Source organism: Papio anubis, chromosome X (genome assembly GCF_008728515.1).
Source record: "Papio anubis isolate 15944 chromosome X, Panubis1.0, whole genome shotgun sequence".
NCBI lineage: Eukaryota > Metazoa > Chordata > Mammalia > Primates > Cercopithecidae > Papio > Papio anubis.
This window is the reverse complement of record NC_044996.1, coordinates 7,921,310-7,935,537: the sequence shown is the minus strand read 5'-3', so window position 1 is coordinate 7,935,537 and position 14,228 is coordinate 7,921,310. Positions and strand designations below refer to the sequence as shown.

The 14,228-nt window shown below is 38.5% G+C and overlaps 1 long non-coding RNA gene across 1 annotated transcript in view; it reads right to left on the bottom strand.

Annotated features, from left to right (window-relative positions):
• Positions 1 to 1,277: 1,277 nt before the first annotated feature.
• The window catches only part of LOC108583643, a 64,254-nt gene continuing 51,303 nt past the window's right edge, over positions 1,278 to 14,228 (bottom strand). Inside the window, exons 5-6 of the long non-coding RNA XR_001898434.3 lie at positions 4,629 to 4,727; positions 1,278 to 2,693 (exon numbers count right to left, since the gene is read on the bottom strand). This is a non-coding gene — a long non-coding RNA (uncharacterized LOC108583643). The remainder of the gene's footprint in view (positions 2,694 to 4,628; positions 4,728 to 14,228) is intronic.

The window sequence follows — 14,228 nt, the reverse complement described above, 5'->3', positions numbered from 1 at the left end:
CAACAAGCTAAACCACAGGCCAGCTTATTTACCAGAGAGTATCCGATAAACTGATAGCTAATAAGAGCCTTCCTGTATCAGAACAAACATGAAAGACTTACCTTTAAAACAATGTGTTCAAAGTGGCTCAAATTATTTTGATCAAACTCTGATACATTTTTCCTTTAAAATTCCAAAAAAGATAGAGAAAATCACCACTCAGTGAGAAAACCTAACATCTCTGTGTGATACACAGAGACCACTAACTGGACAGAGAGATCAGGAAAAGAAACAAAAAGAATGCTACTGAAACCACTGTCATCTTCGAGTTACTATGTGCATACATAGGCTGTGCTCTTTAAAGAACAGCATAAGAAAATTCACAGCAGATAAGTAAATAAACTCCAGCCAATTCAATAAACAAATTAAAAACAGACAACAACAACAATAAAAGCCAGGAGTGGTGGCTCACTTCTGTAATCCCAGCACTTTGGGAGGCTGAGGTGGGTAGATCACGAGGTCGGGAGATCGAGACCATCCTGGCTAACATGGTGAAACCCCGTCTCTACTAAAAATACAAAAATTAGCTGGGCGTGGTGGCGGGCGCCTGTAGTCCCAGCTACTCAGGAGGCTGAGGCAGGAGAATCGCTTGAACCCAGGAGGCAGAGGTTGCAGTGAGCTGCGATCATGCCACTGCATTCCAACCTGGGCAACAGAGCAAGACTCCATCTCAAAAATAAAACAAAGAAACAAAAATATAATTCCTCAGAGGAAATGGTTATTATCCAGAATACAATATTTGATCTTAACTGTCCTGTTTTACAGAAAATCATAATATGTGCAAAAAAAAGGTAATGTAATCTTTACAGACAACAAAAATATGTGACAGAAAATGCCCATATGAGGGCACAGAAGTCATACTAATAGATAAAGCCTTTATCACAGCAATTAAAGACTTCAAAGAAATAAAAAGAAAATTAGACGTAAAGGAAGTTATGACGGCAATGTCTCACTTAAAGTTTATAATAATGAAAATGTAGAAAACACTTTTTTCTTTTTTTGATATGGTGTCTCCTCTGTCACCCAGGCTGGAGTGCAATGGTGCAATCTCGACTCACTACAACCTCCACCTCCCGGATTCCAGTGATTCTCCTGTCTCAGCCTCCCAAGTAGCTAGGACTACAGGCACCTACCATCATACCCAGCTAATTTTTGTATTTTTGTAGAGATGGGGGTTTCACTATGTTGGCCAGGCTCGTCTTGAACTCCTGACCTCAGGTGATCTGCCTGCCTCGGCCTCCCAAAGTGCTGGGGAAAACATTTATTAAAAAGAAAAATATGGATTTTAAAAGTACAACAGCTTAAATAAAAAATCAATAGAGAATCTCAACAGTATATTTCAAGTATCAGAATAAATAATATAACAAATTGCACATTAATAGTACTAATGCCTTATGAAGAATGCAGAAGAAAATGAATGAGGAAAAATGAACAGAGCATCAACGAAGTAAAAGAACAGAAAGGGCAAAAGATCTTCATTATGGAATTACCAGAATAAGAAGAGAGAGTAAAGGAAAAAGAAATCTGCCCAAATAGATATTCTTAGGAAGGAACACTTCCTAAATTTGATGAAAAATGTTACACATTGAAGAAGTAAAACAAATTTCAAGTACAACAGATACAAAGAAATTCAGATTAACAGACATTAGATGCAATCTGTTGATACCTATGAAAAATAGTTATTATTGACAGCTGCAGGAGAAAAGCAACTCACTGCATGCAGTAATTTTTGTAAGATTAATAGCTGACTTTTCACAAGAAAGTATACAGGCCAGAAAGCAATGGGAGGTTATATTCAACATGCTAAAACAAAAACAGTCAAACAAGAATAATATATTTAAGGCTAACAGCTATTTACTATGGTACTAAAAGCACAACTCGTAACATAAAAAAATCAATAAATTGCATTTTATTAAAATTGAAAACACTTGCTTTGTATGAAACAGTTAAGAGAATGAAAAACCAGATTGTGGATTGAGATATGTATGCAAATCACATTTTTAAAGGAGTTGTATTCAGAACATATAAGAACTCTTAAATATCATTAATAATAACTCAGTGCAATAAAATTTGTAAACATTCCTCAATGGATACTTCATTAAGAAGATGTATGAATGGCAAATAAATATATTAAGAGACACTCAATACTTGTGGTCAATATGAATGTGCAAATTAAAACTACAATGACAAAAATCTATACAAATATTACAATGGCTAATAAAAACACAAAACAACACAAAAATTGCCAACAAAATACACTGATAAGAATATGAGTAACTGGAGATGTTAGACATTTTTCATGGCAGCAAAAAATTTTAAAGCAGTTCTGGAATAAGTTATTTTTCTACTGCTTTTAAATTTAAAATTACATTTACCATAAGACCTACAAGTTACACTGCTGACTACTTGTGCAAGTAAAATAAAACTTGTATTTATACACATATCTGTATGCAACTGTGCATGGTACAATTATTTGTAATGTCCAACAAGTTGAAAAAAAGATTGTCCATCACCTGACTTGTACCCAACTCAGTAATAAAAACACTGAAGCAATTGAGTCTTGTCGCTTTTTCTTGCTTTCTCTCTCCCCGTTTCTCTCTCTCTCTCTTTTTTTTTTCAATCACTCTCACTCATCACAGTGTTAGGAAATGACACTGTGGGAAAAATAAAGGGAAAATGAAAGATATGTAAGTTAAAATAAATAGTAATAGCAAAACAAAATGAAATAAATCAGAGAGTACAAGTTTCTGTGTGCTATGCACAACCTCTTATAAATTGGTGGCTTATAAAGGATTCAAATGCTTTTCAAAGAATGAGTACCTCTTCAGCCAATGAAGAAAAAAAATGAGCTTTTATATTTGAGACAGAAAATATGTTGTCAGCAGGTTGGGATCTGAGTAGTAGAAGGGGATTTGGAAAGGCCTAAAAAGAAGGCTTGAAAATGAGGAGGGGGAATGATAAATAATAACTTGTAAACTGATATAAGCATCAAGAAAGAAAAAGGTTCTGTAATAATTAATACTCTGTAGCAGAGAATAAAAACATAGCCACACTGAAAACCTGGTTTTCATTTTTGTCAGGCAACTTCACAAAAATAGATAGAAATCCCAGGATAAAATATCCCAGGAAAAAATAAAAACACGAAAAGGCGTTTTTCCAGGACCTTTAGTTCCTAGGATTTGCCTCTGCAAATTTACATAAGATGATTCCATGAGATAGTCCAGCAAGGTGGGGGAGGTGTGTGAACAGCATAGATGTACTCCATGGAAAACAGCTCTCTGCATGCAACGAATCTTCCCTCAAGTGCACCCATAGTTATATTACATGTGCTGCATATGTCATGCGTTACACTACTCGTAGAGGTTTCAATCATATGTGATTACCATATGTGATTGCTACTCTCTCGAGTAAGGTACCACAGACAGCATGTCTAAGGATGGAAGTCCTGCTTAAACACCCATTCATGTACCTTTTTAAAAGCTACTCAATGTTTTCAGGCTGTGAGTGGCTACCAGTATTGGTTCAAAGTACCTCTACAGTGAACACTCCACTGTTTTTTTCCTCATCCATTCTTCCCTGAAATGTTATCCACTTGTGTGTTGAAGTTTTCACATGGTAGTTTTCAGAACTGAGGAGCAATAAGCCTCTTTTTTGTTTGTTTGTTTGTTTGAGATGAAGTCTCACTCTGTTGCCCAGGCTCAAGTGTGGTGGTGCAATCTTGGCCCACAGCAACTTCCACTTCCCAGGTTCAAGCAATTCTCCTGCCTCAGCCTCCCAAGTGGCTGAGATTACAGGCGCCCACCACCACACCCAGCTAATTTTTGTATTTTTAGTAGAGACTAGGTTTCACTATGTTGGCTAGGCTGGTCTCGAACTCCTGACCTCAAGTGATCCACCCGCCTTGGCCTCCCAAAGTGCTGGAATCATTAAGCCTTTCTCTCATGTTCTCTTGCATATATAAGAGGTACCCCTGAGTGTCTTGTCCTGATTTTTTTTCCATTATTATATATAAAGCATTAACAAATCATTTGTCTTCTTTAGATCCAATAATTAAGCAGTAAATACACTCCATCTCACCACTCTTGCCTTGTCACCCAAAGATCTGAGTCCTTTTATCCGAGTTATGTTCCTCAATTTCTGAATCACAGAATGAGCAGATAAAAAAGACCAGATTGGCTGGGCGCGGTGGCTCACGCCTGTAATCCCAGCACTTTGGGAGGCCGAGGCGGGTGGATCACGAGGTCAGGAGATCAAGACCATACTGGCTAACATGGTGAAACCCCATCTCTACATACAAAAAAATTAGTGTGGTGGTGGGCGCCTGTAGTCCCAGCTGCTGGGGAGGCTGAGGCAGGAGAATGGTGTGAATCCGGGAGGCGGAGTTTGCAGTGAACCGAGATCATGCCACTGCACTCCAGCCTGGGTGACAGAGCAACACTCTGTCTCAAAAAAAAAAAGACCAGATCAACTAAGTAAATAACAAGATAATAATCAGTATAATCAGTAGGTTCAGTAGGTAGTGGAATGGAAAGAGTAAAAATTCATTTTTCTTTCCAGACTCGGGAATTGAAAAAGCTCATTTTACATACCAGGAGTGATCAACGAGACAGAAAATGGTCTTGGTATCTTGGGATGTTCTTATCTTTCTTTTTGTTCCTGTTATGTTCCTGAATTTTCTGAGCATTTTCCTGGAACAAGATAGTTTACAGTTGTTTTTTTGTTTGTTTGTTTGTTTTGTTTTTTACACTTTTCCATTGAGTAACATAGCATGAGAAGGGCCTCAGAAAGGTGAAACACCAGAGTCATACTAAAATATGCCTAATGGAAATAACATCAGGAAAGGAGAGAGAAAACCAGAAAAAAAATAGTGTTGAAAGATATAATGCTAAAAACTTCAACTTTCATAAAAACATAAATTTATACATCAAAAAAGTGAGATAAACATGAAGATATCCAGACTTAAAGACATTGTATTCAATCTGTTAATGGAGAGAGAGAGAGAGAGAGAGAGAGAGAGAGAGAAAGAGAATGTGTACAAGAAAGAACACCTTTACAGCTGCAAGAGAAAGGGAGCATATGTCATACAAGTGATTTTTCCAAGATTTAACACCGACTTTTTTTGAGAAACCATGGAAGCTAGAATCAGTTGTAGAACATATTCAAAATGCTGAAAGAAAAACATAGTTAACCATGAATCTCACATCTAAGGCTAAAAGTTGTTAGATGCAGCATTAAAAGCATAACACATAAATTGAAAAACTGATAAGTTGTACTTTATCAAAATTGAAAACATTTGCTCTGCACAAAATACTGTTGAAAATAAAAAATAAAAACAAAACAGATTGAGAGATAATATATGTAAATCATAATTCTGGCCAAGAAATTGTATGCAGTATACCTATATATCTCTATCTACATGTATATAGTAAACCTCAAAAATAAGTGAACAACTCAATAAAGGTGAGAAAAATCCCAAAGGCACTTCATCAAAGAAGATACATGAACGACAAGTAAGTACATGTACAGGTGCTCAACATTTTCAGTCAATAAGGTGATGCAAATTAAAACCACAACTGACAAGGGAACTATACACATATTAAAATTGCTAACAAAAAACAAAACAAAAGCTTCTCAATACAAAATGTTGACGAGGAGTTGGGTAACTGGATCACTAATACATTGCTTAAAGCAGCACAAAATGGTAAAACCATTCTGGAAATTATTTTTTAATTAATTATAAATTTAAACTTACACTTGCCACATGACCTTCAAATCCTACTAGTAGCAATTTACACAAGGAAAATGAAACTTGTGTTCATATATACATCTGTATGCAAATATAAAAAGTAGCTTTATTTATAGCCATGAATAACTGGAATAAAACCTAGATGTCCAGCTGTGACTTCTACCCTACTTGATTTAAAAAAAAAAAAAGAGATTATTCTTGTTCTTGATCTTACCCTAATTCTGACTCTCATTCTCTCCTTTCCCCATTTTCTGCTTCCATCCACCCTCCCTCATCACTGAATGAGAAAGAAATACCATAAAGGAAGTAAATTAAAAACTAGAGATACAAAAATGTTTTTAAATGCAAAAATAAATAAATAAATAAACAATAAAAATTTCTCAGTATAATCCACAACTCCTGATATGTTAGTTATTAATAATAGATTAAAATATATTTACAAAAGAACGAATATGTACTTTATTAGCACATGAAGAAACAGGACATTTTATATCTGAGATAGAAAATATTTTGTTTTTCAGAAGGTTAAGTGTTTAAGAAGCAGGAGGGAATTTTGGAAGGCTTAAGAAGACTTGAAAATGAGAAAGGAAGCTAACAGTTAACAGATTGGGATGTTGGAGTAGGAAATAGTTTCGGCAAAATGAATAACACTCTTAAGGCAGAAAGAAACTGCATAATGGCAAGATAAACCTTAATTCAATCAGGCAACATTATAGAAATGGAAATCAGTCTCAGAAGAACTCAATGGGAGGCTTTTTGCGAGGACCTTAAATTCCTAGATCACGCCTCTGATCAGGCACCTGAGAGAGTTTTCTGAGGCAGTTCAGCATGGAAGTGGAGGGTTTGAGAGGGGAAAATACCTGCACTGTAAGGAAAGCATCCCTCTGCATGCAACTAAATGCCTCTAACACACACATGGTGTCGTCATGTATGTTGCATGTGTCATGCATTACTCTACCCACAGACATACCAATCATTTTTAACTATACATGATTGCCACTGCCTGCAGTAGGGTACCACACACAACATGTCTGAGGATGGCAGTTTTGCTTTAATACCCACCCATTCACCTTTAAAACAACCACTCAATATTAACAAGCTGTGAGTGGCCATTGGAATTTGGACAAAGGACTTCTATAGCATCCAATCCACTATCTTTCCTTATATTTCCCGCTTTGAGTGCCGTCCACTCCCATGCTGCAGCTTTCACCTGACAGTTTTCAGAACTGAGAAATAGTAAACATTTCTGTTAGGTCTGTTACTTACAGAAGAAATATCCTTGCATGTCTTATCCTGTTCCTTATAATAGATTAAAATATATTTGCAAAAAAATGAATATGTACTTTATTAGCACATGAGGAAAGAGGACTTTTTATATCTGAGATAGAAAATATTTTGTTTTTCAGAAGGTTAAGTGTTTAAGAAGCAGGAGGGAATTTTGGAAGGCTTAAGAAGACTTGAAAATGAGAAAGGAAGCTAACAGTTAACAGATTGGGATGTTGGAGTAGGAAATAGTTTCAGCAAAATGAATAACACTCTTAAGGCAGAAAGAAACTGCATAATGGCAAGATAAACCTTGATTCAATCAGGCAACATTATAGAAATGGAAATCAATCTCAGAAGAACTCAATGGGAGGCTTTTTGCGAGGACCTTAAATTCCTAGATCACGCCTCTGATCAGGCACCTGAGAGATTTTCTGAGGTAGTCCAGCATGGAAGTGGAGGGTTTGCGAGGGGAAAATACCTGCACTGTAAGGAAAGCATCCCTCTGCATGCAACTAAATGCCTCTAACACACACACAGTGTCATCATGTATGTTGCATGTGTCATGCATTACTCTACCCACAGACATACCAATCATTTTTAACTATACATGATTGCCACTGCCTGTAGTAGGGTACCACACACAGCATGTCTGAGGATGGCAGTTTTGCCTTAATACCCACCCATTCACCTTTGAAACAACCATTCAGTATTTACAAGCTGTGAGTGGCCATTGGAATTTGGACAAAGGACTTCTATAGCATCCAATCCACTATCTTTCCTTATATTTCCCACTTTGAGTGCCGTCCACTCCCATGCTGCATCTTTCACCCGACAGTTTTCAGAACTGAGAAATATTAAACATTTCTGCTAGGTTCTGTTACCCACAGAAGAAATATCCTTGCATGTCTTATCCTGTCCCTTTTCACATTGCTACTTGCAAAGCATTTACTACCAGTTTGCATTCTTTAAATCCATTAATTAAGTAGTAAATAATCCTCCATCTCATCAATCTCGTATCAGGTTTGGCTGTGTGTCCCCACCTAAATTTCATCTCGTAGCTCCCATGATTCCCAGGTGTTGTGGGAGGGACCCAGTGGAAGATGATTGAATCATGGGGGCAGGTCTTTCCTGTGCTGTTCTCATAATAGTGACTAAGTCTCATGAGATCTGATGGTTTTAAATATGGGAGTTTTCCTGCACAAGCTCTTTATCTTTCCTTGTAACCATCCACGTAAGATGTAACATGCTCCTCCTTGCCTTCTAACATGATTGTGAGGCTTCCCCACCCACATGGAACTGTGAGCTCTCCATTAAACCTCTTTCCTTTGTAAATTGCCCAGTGTTGGATATGTCTTTATCAGCAATGTGAAAACGGAATAATACAGTAAATTGGTACCAGTAGAGTGGGACACAGCTGGAAAGATACCTGAAAATGTGGAAGCGAGTTTCGAACTGGGTAACAGGTATGGGTTGAAACACTTTGGAGAGCTAAAAAGAAGACAGGAAAATGTAGGAAAGTTTGGAACTCCCTAGAGACTTGTTGAATGGCTTTGCCCAAAATGTTGACAATGATATGGACAATGAAATCCAGGTTGAGGTAGTCTCAGATGGAGATGAGGAACTTGTTGGAAACTGGAGCAAAGGTGACTCTTGTTATGTTTTAGCAAAGAGACTGACAGTATCTTGCACCTGCCCTAGAGATCTGTGGAACTTTGAACTTGAGAGAGATGATTTAGGGTATCTGGCAGAAGAAATTTCTAAGCAGCAAAGCATTCAAGAGGTAACTTGCATACAGTTAAAGGCATTCCATTTTATAAGGGAGGCAGAGCATAAAAGTTTGGAAAATTTGCAGCCAGACAATGCAATAGAAAAGGAAAACCCACTTTCTGAGGAAAATCCAAGCCGTCTGCAGATATTTGCATAAGTAATGAGGAGCCAAATGTTAATCCCCAAGACAATGGGGGAAGTATCTCCATGGCATGTCAGAGGTCTTTGTGGCAGCCCCTCCCATCACAGGCCTGGAGGCCTAAGGGGAAAAAGTGGTTTTGTGGGCCAGGCCCAGGGTTCCTATGCTATGTGCAGTCCAGGGACTTGGTGCCCTGCATCCCATCCACTCCAACCGTGGCAAAAAGGGGTCAAGGTATAGATCAGGCCGTGGCTTTGGAGGGTGCAAGCCCCAAGCCTTGGCAGCTTCCATAAGCTGTTGAGCCTGTGGGTTCACAGAAGTCAAGAATTGAGGTTTGGGAAACTCCACCTAGATTTCAGAGGATGAATAGAAATGCCTGGATCTACAGGCAGAAGTTTGCTGCAGAGGCAGGCCTCTCACAGAGAACCTCTGCTATGGCAGTGCAGAAGAGAAATGTGGGATCACAGCCCTGACACAGAGTCCCTACTGAGAACTGCCTAGTAGAGCTATGAGAGGAAGGCCACCATCCTCCAGACCCCAGAATGGTAGATTCACTGACAGCTTGCACTGTGTCCCTGAAAAAGTGACAGACACTCAACACTGGCCCATGAAGACAACCAAGAAGGAGGCTGTACCCTGCAAAGCCATAGGGGTGGAGCTGCCCAAGGCTGTAGGAACCCACCTCTTGCATCAGCATGACCTCGATGTGAGAAATGGAGTCAAAGGAGATCATTTGGGAGCTTTAAGATTTGACTGCCCCTCTGGATTTTGGACTTGCATGGAGCCTGTAACCCCTTTGTTTTGGCCAATTTCTTCCATTGGAATTGGTTGTATTTTTCCAATGCCTGTACCCCCAATATATCTAGGAAGTAACTAACCTGCTTTTGATTTTACAGGCTCATAGGTTGAAGGGACTTGCCTTGTCTCAGACAAAACCTTGGATTGTGGACTTTTTAGTTAATGCTGAAATGAGTTAAGACTTTGGGGGACTGTTGGGAAGGAATGATTGTGTTTTGAAATATGATAACATGAGATTTGGGAGGGGCTGGGGTGGAATGACATGGTTTGGCTCTGTGTCCCCAACCAGATCTCATCTTGAAGCTCCCCTGATTCCCATGTGTTGTGGGAAGGACCCAGTGGAAGACTGAATCATGGGGGCGGGTCTTCCCTGTGCTGTTCTTGTGATTGTGACTAAGTTTCACAAGATTTGATGGTTTTAAAAATGGGAGCTTTCAGCCAGGCATGGTGGCTCATGCCTGTAATTCCAGCACTTTGGGAGGCCAAGGTGGGCAGATCATGAGGTCAGGAGATCGAGACCATCCCGCCTAACACAGTGAAACACGGTCTCTACTAAAAACACAAAAAAATTAGCCAGACGTGGTGGAGGGTGCCTGTAGTCCCAGCTACTCAGGAGGCTGAGGAAGGAGAATGGCGTGAACCCAGGAGGTGGAGCTTGCAGTGAGCCGAGATCATGCCACTGCACTCCAGCCTGGGTGACAGAGCGAGACTCTGTTTCAAAAAAAAAAAAAAAAAAAAAAGGAGTTTTCTAGTGCAAGCTCTCTCTCTTGGCCTGCTGCCATCCATGTAAGATGTGACTTGCTCCTCCTTGCCTTCTAACATGATCGTGACGTTCCCCCAGCCACTGTGAGTTCTGTGGAACTGTTTAATGGAACTGTGAGTTCTCCATTAAACCCCTTTCCTTTGTAAATTGCTTAGTCTTGGGTATGTCTTTATCAGCAGTGTGAAAACTGACTAATACACCATACTTGTCACCTGAAGATATGAGTCCCTCTAAGTCTTGAGTTATGCACCTCAACTCCTGAGACACAGAATAAACAAGAGAAACACACATGATCCTAGAATTAAAGAATAGGAGAATAATCAGTGAATGATAAGATAAAGAGAGCAGAAATTTCCTTTCTTCCTCAGTCAGTAATATATAAAAAGCCCATTTTACTTATCAGGAGTAATCTACAAGATTAAAACTATACCTGTTGCCTAAGGATGCCCTCAAATTCTTTCCTAGGTTTTCAGGGTCTCTTCTTGGAACAAGTTTGTTTTGAGCATGCTGTTGTATTTTTCCATTCTGAGATATACTATATAGCATATGCATCTCCCTGGAAAAACTGAACCTGGTACATCAAGCTACAGGTATACAAATATGGTGAATGAATGCCAGAGGATGAGGACTGAGGAGTTTAGGTGACTGTGGCCTACAAAAGGAATTTCCTCTGTAGCACCCAATAATTGCTATGGTATATTCATGGAAGTTATAGGCCTTTGGCATTTCTCAACCATCCCACACACCCAGCTTAATGGCTTGGAGACAAAACACCATGTCTATGTGGTAAGAAGTCAGGGGCACTGTTCCAATGCTCAGACCACTATTCTAGAGTGTACTGCAGATGAAGCATATGAAAACATGGTCTACAACCACTGATAAGCAACATGCTCATAAAGCAGAAATGTCACTGTGAGGGAAGCAAGCCACTGCCCTTAATGCCAGCTCCAGCTCAGTGGTTCTAACATTTTGCCTAGTGTGAGATGCTGGCCTAATATAGAATATTAAAGCTCTCCCTAAAGTAGGGGTCCCCAACCCCCAGGTTGTGGACCAGTACCAGTCCATGACCTGTTAGGAACCAGGCCACACAGCAGGAGGTGAGTGATGGGCAAGCAAGCCAGCATTACTGCCTGAGCTCTACCTACTGTTAGTTCAGTGATAGCATTAGATTCTTATAGAAGCAAGGACCCTATTGTGAACTGCCCATGTGAAAGATCTAGATTGCATGCTGCTTATGAGAATCTAATGCCTGATGATCTGAGATGAAACAGTTTCATCCCAAAACCATCCCCTCCAACCTGGTCTGTGGAAAAACTGTCTTCCACGAAACCAGTCCCTGGTGCCAGGAAGGTTGGGGACCACTGCCCTAAAGAATCTGACTTTATTTGTAACAGAGCATGGGAAAGGTCAATCCTAATGCATTCTCAAAAGCAATGTAGATTTTGGTGATTAGTAAATAAGATGATGCTCCCTGAGAGCAAGAAACCAGAGTGAACCAGGGAAAGAGCTAAATAATGAAAGCCCTCTTGCTATCCGCAAAAACCTTAAAAACGTTTCTCAAAAACTACCTATGGAAAGGCATCTAAATTATTTGAATAAAACTCTGGAACAATTTTTGTCCATAGCATTTAAGAAATATGTAATAATTATCTAAAATTAGGGAGCCTAAGGGCTGTGTGTAATAAACTCAAAGGCAGACAGCTTGACAAAGAGAGCAGGAACAAAAACATTCAAAAAGAATCCCAATAAAACTGCTGCCTTTGGCTGGGAATGGTGGCTCTCACCTATAATCCCAGTACATTGAGAGACTGAGGTGGGAGGATTGCTTGAGGCTAGGAGTTCAAGACAAGCCTGGGCAACACAGTGAGGCCCCATCTCTACAAAACAAATACACACAAAAAAGCAAACGAAAAACCCCTGCTGTCTTCTTAGAATGACTAAGTGCATATTGAAGGCTATGCCCTATGAAGAACAACATAAGAGGCTTCATACTGCAGACAAATCTTTACTAGTATAGTATTTTAAATTTAATATGCAATTAAACAAAAGACAAAAACAAAACAATCTCTGGAAGGGGAGAACATTATCTGGAATTGCTTCAGTAAATTATCTAAAATGTCTAGCTTTCAATAAAATTTCTAAGACATGAAAAGAAAAGGAAAATGTATCCAATACACAAGAGAAAAACAGACACTAGAATCCAAAGCATTCCTGTGAGAAGGTCCAAATATCACTGTCATGGATAAATACGCTAAAGCAAGTATAAATACTTACAAAGAAATAAACCATTATTTGAGAAGCAACAGAAGTTATTGTGACAATGTCTCATCAGACACACATATCAAAAAAGAGGTAGAAATGTTTTAAATAGAATATTCTGGAGTTTAAAAGCATAACATCTGAAATGAAAAATTAAACAAAGAGGTTCAACAGTAGATTTGAACTAGCAGAAGACAGACTAGAAAACAGATTGATAATGATTATTGTTTACAAAGAATACACAGTAAAGTGAATAAGACTAAAAAGCAGAGCGTTAGATAAAAGTGGAATGGGAGAAGACACAATAAAATATGTATTGAGAGTAACAGAAGGAGAGAGAAAAGGAAAAAGAGCAGTGAAAAATCTTCAAAATAATGGTTAAAAATATCCCAAATGTAGTAAAAAGCAATAACCTATGCATCAAAGACATGCAACAAATTCAAAGTAGAATAAATGTAAGGAGGTCCAAATGGACAGATATTATATTTAATCTGTAGGTGATGATAAAAGGGAATTTTGAAAGCTATAACAGAAAAACAGTTCATTGCATAAAATAAATCCTCACTAAGATTAACAATGAACATTTCATCAGAAACCATGGAGGCCAGAAGACAGTGAGATGACATATTCAAAGTGCCGAAAAAATAATATGTCAACCAAGATTCTTATATCTAAGACTAAAAGCTCTTAGCTGGGACATTAAAAGCACAATTCAGAAAGGAAAAAGAATTACCAATTACAATATATCAAAATAAACATAACCTTTGTTCTGTGTAGCACAATACTAATAAGAGTGAAAAACAAAGACAACCTGTGAAAATATATGCAATTGACATTTTTGTAAAATGATTGAAAGTATGAATATACTTTCAATATTCAAGAGAAAAATTTGCATTTACAATACCAGCTATCATTAATGAAAGGCCAGCTCAGAGGCATGTCCCCTCCATCAACAGGTGTTAACCCTAGAGGACTAGAACCTAATCAGTTATGGCAAACAGATGTTATGCACATCCCTGAATTTGGAAAACTAAAATATGTACATATATACATTGATACCAATTCCCACCTAATTAGCACTCATGCTCTTCCCAGAGAGTTTGCCCAGTATGTCATTAAACGTCTTCTCTTAACTTTTGCATTTATGGGGTGGCCCACAAAAATTAAAACTTACAATGGTTCGGCTTACACCAGCTCCCAGTTTCACCAATTTTGTCACACATGGAATGTCCAACATTCCATAGGCATCCTGTACAAACCCCAAGGACAAGCCACAGAACATGCCCATTCCACCCTTAAAAATATGCTCAGTAAACAAAAAAGGGGGGATATGAGTAAGGATGCTGCAACACTACTAGCACAAGTCTTATTTACTCTTAATTTTTTAAATTTAGATGATAAATTTCAATCAACCATAGAAAAGTAGTTTGCAAAAGCCCCTCAAGGCACAA